At 39.8% G+C, this 17,784-nt stretch overlaps 1 protein-coding gene and 1 pseudogene across 6 annotated transcripts in view; both read left to right on the forward strand.

Moving 5' to 3' along the window:
• Nucleotides 1–879: 879 nt before the first annotated feature.
• The window catches only part of si:ch211-247n2.1 (calcium-activated potassium channel subunit beta-2), a 31,686-nt gene continuing 14,781 nt past the window's right edge, over nt 880–17,784 (forward strand). Inside the window, exons 1-2 of one of the 6 annotated variants that reach the window (XM_039811415.1) lie at nt 880–944; nt 16,494–16,604. The gene's annotated coding sequence lies outside the window, so the exon portion shown is untranslated. Of the gene's footprint in view, nt 945–2,454; nt 2,645–4,574; nt 4,648–15,919; nt 15,940–16,493; nt 16,605–17,784 lie in introns of those variants that run through there. The other 5 variants (XM_039811419.1, XM_039811413.1, XM_039811417.1 and 2 more) reach the window with 5 other exon arrangements.
• Nucleotides 9,272–9,933, forward strand: LOC120564931 (annotated as a pseudogene).

Consider the following 17,784-nt stretch of genomic DNA (forward strand, 5'->3'; position numbering starts at 1 on the left):
CCAATACTTTGGTTTAAATACCTGCAAAACTAAATACATTCTAATCAGCCTCAGTTTTACTTTGTGTATAGAGATAATTAGCAAAAGTGACATGCTAATAATATGGGAAACATGGCATACATTAGACAGTACCTATCATTAACATCTTACAATGTTCACATTCATGTTGCAGCATGCTGACAATTCACTCAAAGCAGCACTGTGCCTATGTAAAGCCTTACAGAGCTGCTAGCATGGCTGTAGACTCTTTGTTTCAGCAGATCTTCCTGTTAGGCTAAGTCAAGCGGCAACTTCCAGGCCTGAAAAGTCAAGCCAATGCTGAAGTGTCTTAAACCTGCATTCAATCTAATTTCTAGCATGGGGGAACTCCACTGGCTCCAAAAAGAAGTCAGTTTCTATAGAAGTCTGTAGGGAAATGACCCTACTTCTGCCTTGATATATTACCTCAGTAAGAGAGTTCATGGCCTCAATCGCAAGTCTTCTAATGACATATTAACAGTCTATGGTTTTACCTAAGGTCAAACATTTTTACATGGATAAAAGATTACAGAAAAAGGCCCTTTTGTTATAAAACAAATAATGCATTTTTCAAGTGTCTGACCTGAATGAACATGAGGAAACTGTCAACAACTGCCTTCACTAAGTCAAAGTTCCAACTGAGCTGCAGTTTGAACTGGTTGGAAACTTCTAATTGCAGCCGCCCTCTCCCACCATCAGGAAAGTGAGCAAAGCCTCCACTTCCTCCAATTCTCTCACTGTTTGCTTTTTGGATTGCACATCATCCTGTGGTCCTTATGTATGTGTGTGCGTGTGTGCGTGTGTGTGCGTGCGTGCGTGTGTGTAGGCAGTCATCTCAGCCAGTCAGTCACATTCGGACATAAACACAGCAACAGTAGGCTACGCCAGAGGAGCTTCAGAAAGGCCGGCGCTCACTGCACCCCAGGGTGAGACCACTGTGACCATCTGTTTTAGTCCACATCAGCGCTTAAGAAATGCTTTCATCATCTGTTTTTTTGTTTTTTTAAATGTGAAAGAGCAACAAGGTGGATTTTATCCTAAATGTATACTTAACATTTTCTGAAAATTACCATTTAAAAAGTTAATGCATGATTTTATATGTTTTACCAGAAAAAAGGCAAAAATTCAGTGGAAAAAGCAGCCGTTTTAAACAATGCATCCATTTAACATTTCAAACTGCAAGTTACTCTTTAAGACCTGTAACACCCTTGTTGGCATATTATATATAGTGAAAATAATGAAGGGACTATAACTTTCCATTTAATGTCTTCAAAAACTGAAATTTAAAAATGACAAGTAGGCATAAAGTGTTAAATAGTGAGCTTTAGAGCTGCCTGCATTACAGGGTTGAGGTTATACAGGCATTATTACACAAAGAAACCTCTCTAACCAAATATTGCGGAAAAAAGAAAAAGATTAGGCCCAAAAGGTAAATAACTACATAGTCTGGATTGACGACGGTTCGCTTTCCACAAGCTGTTTACTTTAAACTCCAGTCGCATCAAGCAACATTAACCGGAACCGGTTAATGTTGCTTGATGCGGAACCGGAATGATTGTAAAGATTTACAAATAATATGTTTACGGCATTTACTCTCTAACTGGGACGTTTTGGGACTATTGGTGGGGATTTGCTATGGGCAAAATACACAAGGCCATACACTGGTAAGGGCAAATGACGTTTAACGATGTATCCAGCTAATTAAAATAGCTCACGTTACTGTATTGTGTGAACAGTTAACTTCATTTAATATTGCATGTGGCGTTTTCTTTTGCGGGGTGCAAATGTTCCACCTAAACAAGTGCCTTCCCGAGACTATTTTGCAGAGCCACTTTCGCTGCGTACGGAGCTAAGCGCCGCCCAAGACGATTGTGATTGGTTTAAAGATATGCAAGCAACCCAGGGCGTTTTTTATCCTATCCAGGAGGGTATGCTCCTATTGCTAGACATTCCTCCGCAGCGCTGTGAAGATAGGTCTGGCAATGCGAGACTAAAAACTACATTGTGTGCAATTGTCCACCTTCTCATTCTCTCGTCTCTGCCTCTGTTAAGCACACACACACACACACACACACAACACACACACACACACACACACACACACACATACACATGTATCCTCTCTCATGCTGTATGTTCATACATATGATATACTGTAATGCTATCACACCTTTTTTGTAGGCAGTTTTGTGGGTCCAGTGGGGTTTGCGTGGTTGATTAACGGTGTAGACCAGCTCACACACACTATACGCCAATGTTGTTGTGTTACACGCCACGCCTGTTTGGATCCCGGAATGCCGGCATGTGAAATCACACAGTGGGGTGGCATTATACCGCCTTTGCTTGGTTCTGTGTGAATTAACAAAGCTGACATAACGGCAGACCTTCGTTGCAGCGCTATTGTGAAATCTCTGTGTGAAAGGGGACTGATTATTAGTGTGAGCAGTGAGGGGCAGTGTCCCTCAGTCTGCAGTATGGGAGGCATGCTGAGGGCTGCTCAGTCCCTGATAGACAGAATAACACATGTTGGCTCAGCTTAGAGGACACTTTTTAACATGCCATGGGATTAAAATACAAAATGAACACCTGCAGCCAGGAAACATTTTGACCTCAGCAGTATTTGAAGGTAAGCTCTCACCGTCTGACAAAATAAGAAAACATTTAAGGGAGCAAAGTCCTCTAAACATGTTGGTGTTCAAGAAGGTTTTTGATTACATTGCCCAAAAGTTGGGGCGGTAGAAAAGTGAAGAGTAGTTCCACTAATAGGTAAAGCTCTGCTGTGAAATAGACTTTGCTGATTACAGAAATGAAAACAAAATCAATGCAATGTGTCTTGTGTTGCCTCAATGTTTCTGCGCAGCATGTTGCACAGACCAAACTCTCAGCCATGTATCAACACTGGAAGTTTAGAACAAAACATGTAAAAGCTCTCACTTATCACTGTGGAGTTATATCCAGACAGTCCTATCCCAGAAAACAACAGGTCTATTGTGCAAGCAGCTCACAACGACCCATACTGACGTTTCTTGCTATGCTGCGACCTCTCGTGGCTGTAGTAGTTGTTACGAGAGCAAACAAAGAAGCGAGCTGAGAAAGTAAAAGAGTGCAAAATTCCACGCAAGGAGGCAGATTGGGGTGGTGATGGGTCAAACAAACACAGGACTTTCACTCCCGTGTGAAACCATATGTCACACGTCACTTTTTGAGGTTTACGGACCTTAGGCTGTGATGAAATGACCTCTGTTACGTCCTCGTTTTGGTAAACGTGGCTCATTTTAAGCCAATGCCTGATGTTTTACTAACCCTAAAGAAATATTGTTGTTGCCTAAACTTAACTAGTTCTGTTTCACAAGTTAACTGCGTGTTTAAAACGGCGGCGTTTACGTTAAACAGAACTGTCACATAATTACGTTAATAACGTCCCGGTCACGTGTTTAAAACGGCCACTGTGCAGCAGTAAATCAAACGGTCATTTCACTCATTTTGGGAGTACGTTTACATGTACACCAATATTCCACTATTATTCTGAATATGACAATATATTGGATATTTGGACGTATTATTATTATCGTATTATTTGGACATTTTAAGGAGTAAGGAGTAAACAAAAACAGAATAATTGATTTGAAAGATTTGTCATGCAAAATTAGCTGTTATAGTCTCAAAACACTTTCTCCAAATTTAAATTCAATTAACCTACCGCCAAGCTGCTGTAAACTGTAGTTCAGTGGAATATTTAATTCAATGTACTAAAATAACTTCCCAGCAGTCTGGATCATTCCATTAAGATTACTTCACTGTGGGGAGCCACATAGTCTGGTCTGAACCATTTACAGCAGCTGTCTCTACCTCCCTGCCATTAGCACTCATTCTAACACTCAAAACGAAATATGTCTCAGACAAGCCAACTTTGAACCCTATCTATAGAATATCACACTGTCTTTCCAACTATCTGTCTGTGGTCCTGTTTCAGTACCATTCATTTTTGTCATAAAAGGGCAAGAAACAAAGTATGGCAATCTATCATTGTGGCTGTAGCTTTACAAAAGGATACCCCACTGTTGCTAGTATAAAGAGCGAGAAAGTCCGCTTAGGGAGGAGGTCGGGTTGGATGGATGGGTCAAACAAACACAGGATTTTCACCCAGTAGCCCGATGTTCGCTTCCTGTGTAAAACCAAAAGTCATTGTTTACTCATTTGACTTACGTACGTTAGTTTGCTTGTAAGTTAAGTTACGTATGTAACTTAGTTACGTCACATTCTACACCACGTACGCAAGTTCAGTAATGTACACAAATGTACTTATTTTAATCAACCTTCCTAAACCAAACTGGTACCGTTTAACAATGTTAACCACGTGTTTAAAACTTTGACTGTAACATTTAGGTGTGAGGACGTATTGATCTGCTGCCATTGGTAAGGATGCTAATTTGGCAAACTTGTGGGTCGTATTAGCGGGTAAGAATATAGGTTGGAGGACTCGTTGGAATAAATATAATTCATGTTCATGTTAGAATCAAATCAAAGATGTTGTGCATCGATGGTTTGTGTCTCAGACAGGTGACCCACCAGGATGTCTCTTGGCCGGCTGTCACTCAGGTGGTAGAGCAGTCACCTACCAATCGAAAGGTTGGTGGTTCGATCACTGGTCCTACAGTTCCATGTCTTGGGCTGCGTCATTGGAGTTTAAATGTGTGTGAATGTTTTTGATGAGCAGGTTGCACCTTGTATGACAGCACCTTGTACCTTGTACCACATACCATGTATGTGAATTGTGAATGGTTCCTGTACTGTATATATACTGTATGTTAAAGCGCTTTGAGTAGTCGTTAAGACTGTAAGCCTAAATACAGTCCATTTACATTTGCTGCAACATATGACCCATAGTAAATGTTAGACTTGTTTGTAGTAATCTGATTGATCAAAATTGTATTTAGACACATGCCTCATATTTGCAGTTAATCAAATCTTTGCCTGGTAAAAAAATGCTTGCATTTAAAGGCTATATGTAACTTACAGTTTATGTTGATTTCAGCGGCCCATTTGGACAAAAGCGGTTGTGTTTTTACCACACTGCTGTCGTAAAGGTCTAGGAGTTAGCGTTACAGGGAGGTCATATAGTAGCGATGTATGTTTTTCTCAGACAGAAAATCATTCATTTACAGTAAGAGAATACATTACAGATGCATCGTTGCGTTTCAAGTTTTGCAAATGGTAGCTTAGCCTGGATGTATCGTGAGCTAAACTGGGTATCACTATCACTGTGTCACAAGCCAAAGCATTAAGACGTTGTCGTAGCAACCAACGTAATAATAACTTATATAGCGCATTTCATGAAACCCAATGAAGCTTTACACAAGTACAGGGGCACAAGCGAAAAGAAAATAGTAACAAGTACAAACACAGACTAAAAAAATTAAACGGAAGGGGGACGTAATTTAATGTAGACTACTGACATACAACCAAATCCCGCAATCTAAAGTTATTTTATGAATGAAATAGACATACAACATACATGAGGGCTAATTCTGGGTCAGTATTGAATAATTTACAATCCCGTAATTGTCTCCATTTGTTTAAAGCCCGACCGAGTGTGACTCGGATTTTGTCTGTTGTCTTTCACTTTCCCTTTTAGATTTTACCGTTAGTTGTACTTTGTATAATTTCCTTCTTTTCTGTGTTGGCCTACCCCAGTATCAGCCATAACTACAGCAGATAACTTCTAAAATAACAGCTACCCAGCTACCCTTTACCTGGCTGGATACACTAACAGGCTTTTCCGGTGTTACACCAAAATCTGTGACCCATCATAATGTGTGCTCTGTAGCATCGTCTACCTGCCGTAAAAAATTCCGTCACTTCTCGTAAAAAATGGCAAAGGCATTAATAAAAATAAAAATAGCGTTCTTTTCACTGTTAGTCTCATTTGCTGTTACAGGTCATTTATGATCATCAGATGGAAAATTACACAGTTTCAGAAACATTTAAAATATGGTCACTTTAAGTGAATAAATTCTGCTGAGGGCTTAAAAATAATTATCCAGAAAATCCAGTAGTTATCACTGTCTAATTGTAAATATACCTTAAAGGGAGACCCGTGGTCTTTGAACATGTAATGACAACACACAGGGACCTCCTGATCACACTCACAGTTACATACATTCACACCTGGAGGCTAACCAGCACAGTACAACCACAGTGTGATGTGCTAGCCAGCTCCACTGGAGCAGTTTGGGATAAGGTGCCTTGCTGGACCGAGTTTGGAACCAGTGACTCTGCTACCACAAGCCTGCTTCTCTAACTTTTTTAACTGCCCCCAACTGTGTTGAATAAAAAACTCTGTTTTGAGATTGAGACTAATGCATAACCTAAATATATGTCACTCACAACTCCCTCTCTCCCTCTTCCTCTCTCTTCATCAGAATTCTTGACAAATCCAATCAGTTGGCATTCACTTTATAATTCAGTCAAACTGATGTTAAAATAATACACAACATGATACAGGTGTGTTGAGTTTCAACTATGCGGTGCAAGATTGACATTTTTCAACTTTTCTTTTTAATGCATATTTATTAGATAATAAAGACAGGAAATTGTGGAGAGAGAATAGATGACGCACAGTATGTTACGTTATGTTTAGTCTACTGTAACAGCAGTGGATGCCCAAAGTTAAAATGGTTGAGGGGGAAAGTGTGCAATTCCAGGATTGATTTTACAGTGATTTCATTTTACTGTAGCTTTATTTTATAAGCTGTATTATACTGTAGCTCTTTGATTCTAAACAAGGCTGAACAGCTGTGTCAGACTCGCCCTGTCTGTTGTGCAGTCAGTCAGGTGGCAAAAGACAACTGCAGGATACACACTGAAACACATGGCATCCAGATAATCCTCCATAAACAGAACCATGACATCACTGCTGAGACACACCGTGTGTGTGTGTGTGTGTCAGGCATGCATGTGTGTCAGTGAGTCCAACCCTGTCACAGAGAACAGCAGCACCTGTGCCGTCAACATGCCACCTGACAAACCCGCCTTCCAGGAAAGCAGAGAGGTTTATGTGCCAAAGAGAGAAGTGGTCTAGCTTATGAACTGCTTAATATGGTGTGTGTGTGTGTGTGTGTGTGTGTGTGTGTGTGTGTGTGTGTGGTATGTGGCTGTGTTGCTGCTTGTGTTGAAAGGATGCAGTATGGGACGGTGTGTGTATCTGGAGTAGGATGTATGACCACATCAGAGAACACTCCTCTTGTGGTTTTAACAGCACAAGACATGCTGCCCATGACCTTTTTAACAGTTGTAAGAAAAGTGAGCCCACGTACTATAACAAGACATGTCCCTTATTTGATCTTATAGGCTTTTTATAAAACACATGTAGACTTTTGTCATAGCCTAATACTGGTAGTTACACATGACACTAGAGCTGCAAAGATTAATCCATTACTACTACATTTTAACATTTAATTACATTAAACTTTTTTGATACTCAATCATTCAGTTTGAGTACATTTTAAGAAAGAAAAATATAAATTCTCAGATTCCAGCTTCTTAAATGTGAATATTTTCTTTCTTCAGTCCTCTATGACAATAAACCGAATATCTTAGAATTGTGGACAAAACTAGACATTTGAGGACGTCATCTTTGGCTTTCTGCAGGGTCTTAATAAGTCTAAAAGTTCTAAATCTAGCAACAACATTGCTGGGACAGTAACAAGCAACAGAAGATTTGCCTAACTATACAATAGTGAAACAGACAAAAACAGGCAGGCAGACCAGGAGAGACAAGATGGCAGCAAGTTTTAGTGCCTAAATTAATGTTGACAGTGCTGACTACTTGTTAGCCTTTTCTTTAAGTTACATTTAAAAAGACCCATACGTTTTAAAATTTCTAATGTGACTTGGGATAGAGTTCCACCCACCCGCCCTAACTTTCATCACCTTTTATGCCTTTTTATGCCTCTGTTACTATTCAGTACGACATCACTTTTGGTGCAATAATGTGCTGCTAGACAGAAGAAATCACCACCCTGACATACACAAACATACAGAACTATTATTTCAGATATCTATCATCCATTGAAAAGTCAAAGGCAGTGTATCTCAGACTGCTGGGAACACAGGAGCGTAGTGCCAGACGTTAGATAATGGCTGGCAATGATCTACACATTTGCCATTTTTATTATTTGTCAGCTTGCAGTTGTGCAGATAACAGGCACTGCATTTTAATTGGAAAAACACTATCTTTGGCAACAAGAGGAAGAAAAAGAACTCTAAAACAAGCTAAAAGACACAAACACCTATACGGTTAATGTGTCAGACATTGTATGATTAAAGTCCGTTTCTGACCTGATTTCTGAGCCGCATGATTAATTTTAAGCTTTGACATTGGGATGAATTATTGACGTGACAGAAATTTTGGTCGGCCGACTTCCAGCTCTTGCACAGCTAAAGCGAGCCACAGGTTGTTTACCAAAGGTTAGTTTCTTTTTTCTCACTGCGCCTGGTCGAAGCGGCAAACAGCTGTGGCAACTGCATACATGCCTCTTTGCTTGATCAAGGCAGCACGTTCCTGCCTTCTTAGCATTGTGACCAGCAAACAAACTTCTAGCCGCCTCTGAGCTTTTAAAAGAATCTTTATTGACAATTTTCATTAGCCAGAACGGACCGCAAGTTAAAGTGTGAGCACATAAATCATTGTGAATTGCATTGCGATGTAAAACCAATGCTACAATTTACTTATACAGAATGAGTTGGAATTTACCATTTCTAAAATCGTACAGCTTCGGCAAAGCTGTCCTGATGACACACAGTAACATTATCATCCTATCTGAGTTGCATTTCTGGCTACTTGATGAATAGAACTCCAGTATCAACTCTTTTAGGTCTGGTTTGGCCTCCACAGCCCAGTATCCCTGGGAATTACATTCATATTAGGCGATTCTGCATGTCATGTGGCAAAGTTCAGTGTCACTGGAGGAAGTACTGTGTTCTTCATTTAGCAAAGAGGAAAGTAGAGGTGTGGAGATTAAGCTGGGGGATGGGCATGATGCACACAAAAAAAAAAGACTTTGGTGTGGATGATCACAGTTGTGGTGTAATTGGTAGCGATGGTGCAATGCTGTGTGGAGAGGAATCCGCCGACACTGTTTCTTGATTATAAAGGTTTATTCACATTCAAGAAATCAGCATCATGTACAAGCTCTGCAGAGCTTGGAGAGGACCTGTTTTCCCAATTGTCCAGTGGTCACTCTGGCTTTCTTTGTTTGAACATGGTATATATTGTGTTTTTGGAGCTGTTAGAATAAAAGAGGGACGCGGCGTTATTAAGTCAAACTGATCTGATGGTCATGACGGCAGCTGTCGATATGAAACCGACGTTAACAATCATAAAGGCTGAAAAAATGGATGATCCGGAGTGTGGAGATGTCCCCCTGCTAACTCCAGGAAGTAAAGAGATGATGTCCCAGGCCCTGAAGGCCACCTTCAGTGGCTTCACAAAGGAACAGCAGCGGCTGGGTATTCCCAAAGATCCCAGACAGTGGACTGAAAACCATGTGGCTGAGTGGCTAACGTGGACAGTGAACGAGTTCAGTCTGAAGAATTTCAACTTTGACAAATTCTGCATGAACGGAGCCAGCCTTTGTGCGATGGGGAAGGAGCGTTTTCTGGACTTAGCACCTGATTTTGTGGGTGACATTCTTTGGGAACATTTAGAAATGCTTCAGAAAGAGGATGCAAAGCATTACCCCATCAATGGACTGACCTCCAACTTCCAGGAATCCCGTTATACCTCAGACTACTTTGTCAGCTACGGTGCTGAGCATGCTCAATGTGTCCCTCCTTCTGAATACTCAGAGCCCGGCTTCATCAGAGTCTTACCAGACACTTCATCCCATTCTCGTCGCCAGAAATGTGGTGTAATTGGTAGCGATGGTGCAATGCTGTGTGGAGAGGAATCCGCCAACACTGTTTCTTGTTTATAAAGGTTTATTCACATTCAAGAAATCAGCATCATGTACAAGCTCTGCAGAGCTTGGAGAGGACCTGTTTTCCCAATTGTCCAGTGGTCACTCTGGCTTTCTTTGTTTGAACATGGTATATATTCTATAACATAGATGGGGGAGGAAACAATACTTTGACCAATGGCTACAAGCCAACTGGCTCTATCTCTGAAGGCCATTGATAACGCATCCCAGATGTCTTCTGAAAGTAGAGTAAAGTTCATACGAGGTCTCCTGTCGAATCTTAGATACCAGTCCTAAATGTTCAGATAAAGCTCAAATACATGTTATATAGAATGATCAGATAAAATAGGATGAAAATACACCTCACAGTCAAACAGGAGTTTGTTTTCTGTCACAAGCAACTATTGTTTTCTTATTTTTAATCATAACCACAATCTTTTTTAAACAATAAATGCTTTAATTGCCTTACTTTAACCCAGTGGTTCTGAAACTTTTTACACCATGTACCACTTCAGAATATATTAGGCCGGCGACAGACTGGATGAGTGGCGTGAGCGTGTCAGCTGCAAGGTGTGTCCGTTTTTATTTCGGCTCCCATGTTAACAGGTTAGAGCTTGCAAACTGCCTACGTGACACGCACGTCTCTCGAGCCGCGCCGAAAACGCGTGCCTGCTATAAATAGGACCGACGCCTATTTTTCACGCGGCGCGACGCGACGCAGTGTTTCCGGGCAAAATAGAATAGGAAAACATTTTTAGATGTCATTTTGACACAAATACATATTAATAAATGACATGTTGATGTTTGAAAGTCTCTAGGTTTTGACATAAATGCAGATATAAATGTAATTTAAAAAAAATCAATTTTCAAATATTGCACCTGTCAATACAGAACAAAATATTCTATAGCCTATTTTGCTGTCAATACTGCCGACATTGTCTTTGCTGTAATCAAATCAGTATATATTTATGTCTAACATGAAGTATACTGCTGCTTGAGTGCAGTAAATCAATGGGAAACATACATGTGTACAGACAAGGCTAGCAGCTGCAGCGCCGCGTCAGACACGTTTCTGGTGTGTAAAGACAGAAAAATCCCCGCAGCCGCCACGCAGCTGATACGCAACAGAAACTCCACCCTCACGCGACGCATCCAGTCTGTCGCGGGCCTTAGGCTCTCTAAGTACCACCATTATGGCCCACGTTAAAGGACAATTCTGGCGCAAAATGAACCTAGGGGTTAATAACACATGGGTACCGAGTCGACCGTTCTCTGGAATATGTTTTCATGCTAATCGAATGTGACCAGTTTTAGCGCAAACCGCTAATTAGCTTATAACGCTAGTCATCGGGGCACGCGAAAGTAAAAAGAAATCGCTATTTCTATACCACTAACAAGGGTCAAAATAGCACCACACTTCCACAGTAGCATAATGAGGATCCATACCTGTAAACCGAAGCATTGAGAAGTTTGTAAGTGTACAGATACAGATAAAAAGATAGTTTATAAAGACAGTACTGTTCGGTATACAGGCAGGCGCCATCTTGGGAAAACAGCCATGACCAGTCGAATGACGAACGCCGTGTAACCAGTATCCAGTAACATAGCTCATAGCTAGCCTAAATAAAAACACTGAATATAGTTTGCTTCATCCATACACAAATATTTTGTAGAATCATCAGTTGTTGTTTTTTTATCTAACTTGGAAAACAGAAGTTTTTCATATTGGGTGAAGAGGATTCCTGACTTTGGTTTTGTGTTTTGGAAAAAACGACATTTTAATATTCATGTCTCTCTCCTCCCTGTCAACCACAACCTACATCCACACAGCCCAGCCCCCTCCCACATCCATGCTGACGAGTCTGACCCGAAGGCAGTTATACTGCTGTTATAGAGACCTCAGACAGATCAGTTGAAAACAGAGCCAATAGGCTTCTTTCACCTTAGACCCGTGGATTATTATTTGGAGAATGGCTCTAGACGAAGGATAAATTTTGACCGGTTACCGTTTTTTTCTTTGCTTTTTAGTTTGCAATCTGCTAAGTCCAGTAGAATGCATTACTAAATTGTGTCATGAGTTACGTCGGTTAAGAACTTTTGAAACCCTTTTTTTTTAAGGGCTGGTTTTAGTTTAATTTGTGATTTCTTGTTGAAATATAATGTATAGCTTCAGTTTGTGTGACATCGGAAGTAAAAAGACGATCATTGACGATTTCCTTTTTGTTGCCAAGCTTTAGCAGCTTAAAAGTGAAGACTACTGACCCTGTTGTCAGGCAGTAGTCAGAACTACTAGGTGTATTAAATGAAAGCAGTAGTTTGGATAAAGGTAAAAACAAGCCCATGGGCAGAGGTCTTGTAAAGTGCAAAGAGACATGTTAGGAGACAACTGCTCCAGCAGTCTGACCATTGACTCTTGTCTGACACCACCATCAGAAATCAGGTGAGCTCCATTTCATCACTCTATCATTTTTATAAGTCCTATACAAATAACACTAATAAGCTAAAGTAAGTGCATTTGTTTCATGGGATGTTTGTACTGGGGCAACATTTCCAGTCCTCGTGTGATTGGGTTGAGCCAGGTTTGTTGAATCTATTCAGATTTTGTGTTTTGATTTTAATCTACTTGCTGTCTTCCTCTACTGCATTATATATATACTGTCTGTATATATATATATATATATATATATATATATATATATATATATATATAACAACATAATTAGATTATATTGACCTGAATACTAACAAACGTGTATGTATGTATGCATGTATGTCTGTATATATATATATATATACATATTATGTTGTTACTCATTTGATACCGCTCTGAGGTCAAAGGCACCAAACATATACCAACCTCCGTGCAAGGCTGATACATGTATGAAAAAAATATCTGACCAGCATAATTGCAATTTAAATTGCAGTTATTCACTTTAAATTAAACTACAAACTTGTGTGTTTGTCATCTACATAATATTAAACAAGTTATAATTGTACCAAGCACAATTACAAAAGGTTCTTATTTCTGAATGAATATAATCAGATACAGTAATACAGTTGCCAATTGATATTAGTGGTATACTTGACATGAATCAGTAATATTTACATTTAATTATGACATTCAAAAGTGGTATACAGATGCATAGTTGGCCAGTTGTGGTAATAATAACACGTTTCACAATGTTTTAATATATATATTGGAGATATATATAGATTTCACTCTTTTGATTATTTTACTACCTGTGTTGACATTTCCCACCAATGACTACCTTATTACCAGTGTAGATTTCTAAAAACTTAAGCTGTCACTAAGCTGCAGCTAAGAGCTCTCCAGTGCTGAAAGGCCTGTCTGAAACTGTGTTCACAACAACCAACCAGACAGCGTACATATACATGACAAGCAAATATTGACTCAGGCACCCGTTAGGTGTACCATCATGCATCATGCTATTACTTTTATAGACCAGTCGTTTGAATGTAGTGAAGCGTGGCTCAGTCAATATTTAGTCTTGTCATGTTGACTGTTCCTGCTTTAGTAGCCAGGTGCAGCTTCCTGATGTTTAGGTCTTCTGTTTGTTCTACCTCATGTTGACAGACAGCATAGTGGAGCATTTAGCAGCTAAAGAGCCATATATAAATGGAGAACAAAAACAGCTGGAGTGAATATTGGACTTACATTTATCATGTCAACAGCAACACGACATTCTAATGTCACTCTACATCTGCTGGATGTGTATAATGAACTGTGTGCCAACAAGTTTGCCATTTTAACTTAAAAAGGTAATGTTAATGTTATGTTTACAGCTTGCCCTGCTCCCAAGTGGCCAAAAAGTGGACAAAGGGCATATGGAGATACTGAGCATCTTGGCATCCAACGTTCTGTTTTTAAAGTTTTTTGACAGCTTGATGTGATTTGGGATTTGGAAGCCAAGGTGATTTCCAGATGATCACAGTCAAACAGGAGTTTGTTTTCTGTCACAAGCAACTATTGTTTTCTTATTTTTAATCATAACCACAATCTTTCTCAAACAATAAATGTTTTAGTTGCCTTACCTTAACCCAGTGGTTCTCAAACTTTTTACACCATGTACCACTTCAGAATATATTAGGCCGGCAACAGACTGGATGCGTCGCGTGAGCGTGTCAGCTGCGTGGGGTCAGCTGCGTGGGGTGTCCGTTTTTATTTCGGCTCCCATGTTAACAGATTAGAGCTTGCAAACTGCCTGTGTGACATGAGCCGCGCAGAAAACGCTTGCCTGTTAGAAATAGGACCGACGCCTATTTTTTACGTGGCACGGAAGCGTGTTGGAAGTGTTTCCTGGCAAAATAGAATAGGAAAAGATGTTTATATGTCATTTTGACACATACATATTAATAAATGACATGTTGATGTTTGAAAGTCTCTAGGTTTTGACATAAATGCAGATATAAATGTAATAAAAAAAAAAATAGATTTTCAAGTATTGTACCTGTCAATACAGAACGAAATATTCTGTAGCCTATTTTACCGTCAATACTGCCGACGTTGTCTTTGCTGTAATCAAATCAGTATATGTTTATGTTTAACATGAAGTATACTGCTGCTTGAGTGCAGTAAATCAATGGGAAACATACATGTGTACAGACAAGGCTAGCAGCTGCAGCGCTGCGTCAGACACGTGTGTAAAGACATAGAAAAATCTAAAGTGGTATACAGATGCATAGTTGGCCAGTTGTGATAATAATGACATGTTTCACAATGTTTTAATATAGATATTGGAGAGAGAGTTTAGATTTCACTCTTTTGATTCTTTTACTACTTGTGTTGACATGTCCCACCAATGACTACCTTATTACCAGTGTAGATTTCTAAAAACTTAAGCTGTTACTAACTACTGACTAAGCTGCAGCTCTGAGCTCTCCAGTGCCTCCAGAGCCTCTCAAGGATTACTGTACCGTGGACGGCACACTTTGTGGCTGTGGTGTCACTGTAACCTCCACTCATTAACGTTTTTATAACTTTAAAGCATTAAATCTTCAAAATATACAGCCATGCCATGTACTTTATTGGCTTTTTTCTTTGCACTTTTCAAATTGAAATAAGAAAAACGGACAGACATATCTGTAGAAAAGAATTCATATAAAATCAATTATTTTCTGGATTTTTTCTGTAGTAAGCTGAGACATGTTGCTATGGCCTTAGGTGTATCTGTATCTTACCAGATGTGTTTACAGTAGTGTATTTTAATCATTTTACAGATGTATGACTTGGACGGAAATAAAAACCCTCCATTCTAGCCTCTGTAACTCTATAAGGCCTAGAATCACCCTGACACTTGTAACAAAAGTTTGAGCGTGTTTCCTTTCCAATGATGTCAGGCACACCCCAGAGTGTCAACGTATATGGGAGCTGTACCACTTTTAATTTGGGTATGACGTTTAGACCAAAAAGCATGAAATTTCAAGCATTTTTTAAGAGGTTAGCCAGGTATAGCTGCGCCAACTAGCAGCCCTTTAATGCCACCTGTGTTCTACCCAATAGTGTATTATCCATACACATACTGTACATACACTGAAGCAATGCAGCTCCATCCATTTACATCTGTTGCCTTTTGGTCTCCCATGTAGTATTTCCCTAGGTCATGGCTTTGATTTGATGTTACCAAGTAGGGGGGAGTAGCAAGAGGTGTGTTTTTCTTAATTCTTATTTACGGGTATTGTAAGTAGCTTTATAATATAATGTTCTTTCACATAGGTCTCCTGGGTGAAAGTCCTTTGTTTGATTTCCCATCCATCCACCCCGACCAATTCATACTACGTCACCTGACTTCCTCCTTAGAGGCTGCCCTGGACTTACCTTGCACGGCAGCTGGATTCTCGCCATATGACGATATCACGCGAGAATTGCGGGATCACATATCACACAAAAATCCATTTCGCCAGGCTTCAAGGAATGCGTTGGTGTCCAGACAGCAATGAAGGAGTGAGGAGCTACTGGCATTTACGGGCTTAGTGTGACCAACTCAGTCTCAGTTCAATTTTTTATAATAATATTTTTAATGTTAGTATCGCTTCAATGTACATATTTAAAGTGATGGTTCGGAGTAATTCACCCTAGGGTCCTTTGCACCATGACCTCGAGCCAAACACCCCCCCAGAAGCTTTTTTCACCTGGGTCGAACATTGGGAGAGTTAGCTAGAGTAGCATTATCAGCTGAATAGCTTAGCGCAGGGGCTAACGGACCCACGTTTGTATCTCGTAAATTACCCCATTAATAATGCCCGAAATGATACCAAACGTCTACAAGTAGTACAAATAGGTTATGCTCTCATAAAATGATGGATTGGAAAGTTTGTAAGTACACCAGAAGTTTATGTAAATAACACTTGCCTTATTTAATCATTGAATTAATAAATAAAACACATCACTTCCCCATCTAAAATTAAATACAATGAAATAACAACTAAATAAACAACAAACTGTAAACCAAATAAACATGTTTTATGTATTTGTATTATGTACTCTATATGATTTAGATTGCTCAGCCGGCGGCAATCTGAAATGGAATGAAGCCCATTTGCGGCAGACAGCGCTAAACAGGAGTCGAACGAGTCCACCCACCCACCCCAGAAGAACTACAGGTTCAGGTAATAGGTTCTGTGGCGCATCTCTAGTGGGAGTTGTAGTTTTAAAATAAATTGGTATATTTCTCACAAGTAGAATTTGGCAGTGTAGAACTTTGGATAGTCCCTGGGGGTTTTGGGATGGTGAAAACATCGGTGTCATCAGATTTTAAGAATCTAATGGTTAAATAGGTGAAAATAGCTTTTTACCATATTTGACAGCGCTTACAGTGGGTGAACTTTGGTGACCATATCTACATGACAGCTGAGGTCAAGAGCTTTCTATAACAGCTGGTCCCATGTGTGTAGCACCTCCTGTTGCTAAATGACGCCTTCACAAATACACGTACTGGGTTGAAGGTTCAGAGGTATACAATATTTCAAAGCGGGAGTGATCTATCCTCTTCAGACTGACACGTGTTACTCTCCAGGTTCAGACCTTTCCAACGATGTTTTTTAGTCCTATGACAAAGTTAAAATGTTTACATTTCATGTAAGACGACTTTGCATGCGATAGCCTGCTTGTCCCATGATATGTGCCTTGGGCTCAAATGCTTCAGACATAACATTTAACATATTGTCTTATCATACAGCTGACATAGTTACAATAAAAATAAAGTGACATGTAGCCTACTGAAGCAGATAGCAGCCATAATTTACATATATTGCAAATCACAAACAGTGATAAGAGTAACCTATTACACAACCCTTTGCATGAAGCTTTCATACAACCCCTGCAGCGTCAAGCATACTTGGCATAAAGAATATAGATCAGACAATATTCTCTGTGCTTGCATGGATGGATGGAGTCTTTACATAGCAAGCTTTAAAGGTCCCATGACATGGGGCTCTTTGGATGCTTTTATATAGACCTTAGTGGTCCCCTAATACTGTATCTGAAGTCTCTATCCAGAAATTCAGCCTTGGTGCAGAATTACAGCCACTAGAGCCAGTCCCACAATGAGCTTTCCTTAGGATGTGCCATTTCTGTGTCTGTAGCTATTGAGGAGGAGAGGGGGGGGCAAGGTTATGAAGGTAAATATGGTGCAAAACGTGAGAGCTTGGTAAATATGGTGCAAAACGTGAGAGCTTGTAGAATACAATGTGAGAACTTGCAGAACAAAAAAATAGCATTTGTAAAATAAAAATTTGCACTTGTAAAATAAAAATTTGCACTTGTAAAATAAAAATTTGCACTTGTAAA

Source organism: Perca fluviatilis, chromosome 9, assembly GCF_010015445.1.
Source record: "Perca fluviatilis chromosome 9, GENO_Pfluv_1.0, whole genome shotgun sequence".
Lineage (NCBI taxonomy): Eukaryota > Metazoa > Chordata > Actinopteri > Perciformes > Percidae > Perca > Perca fluviatilis.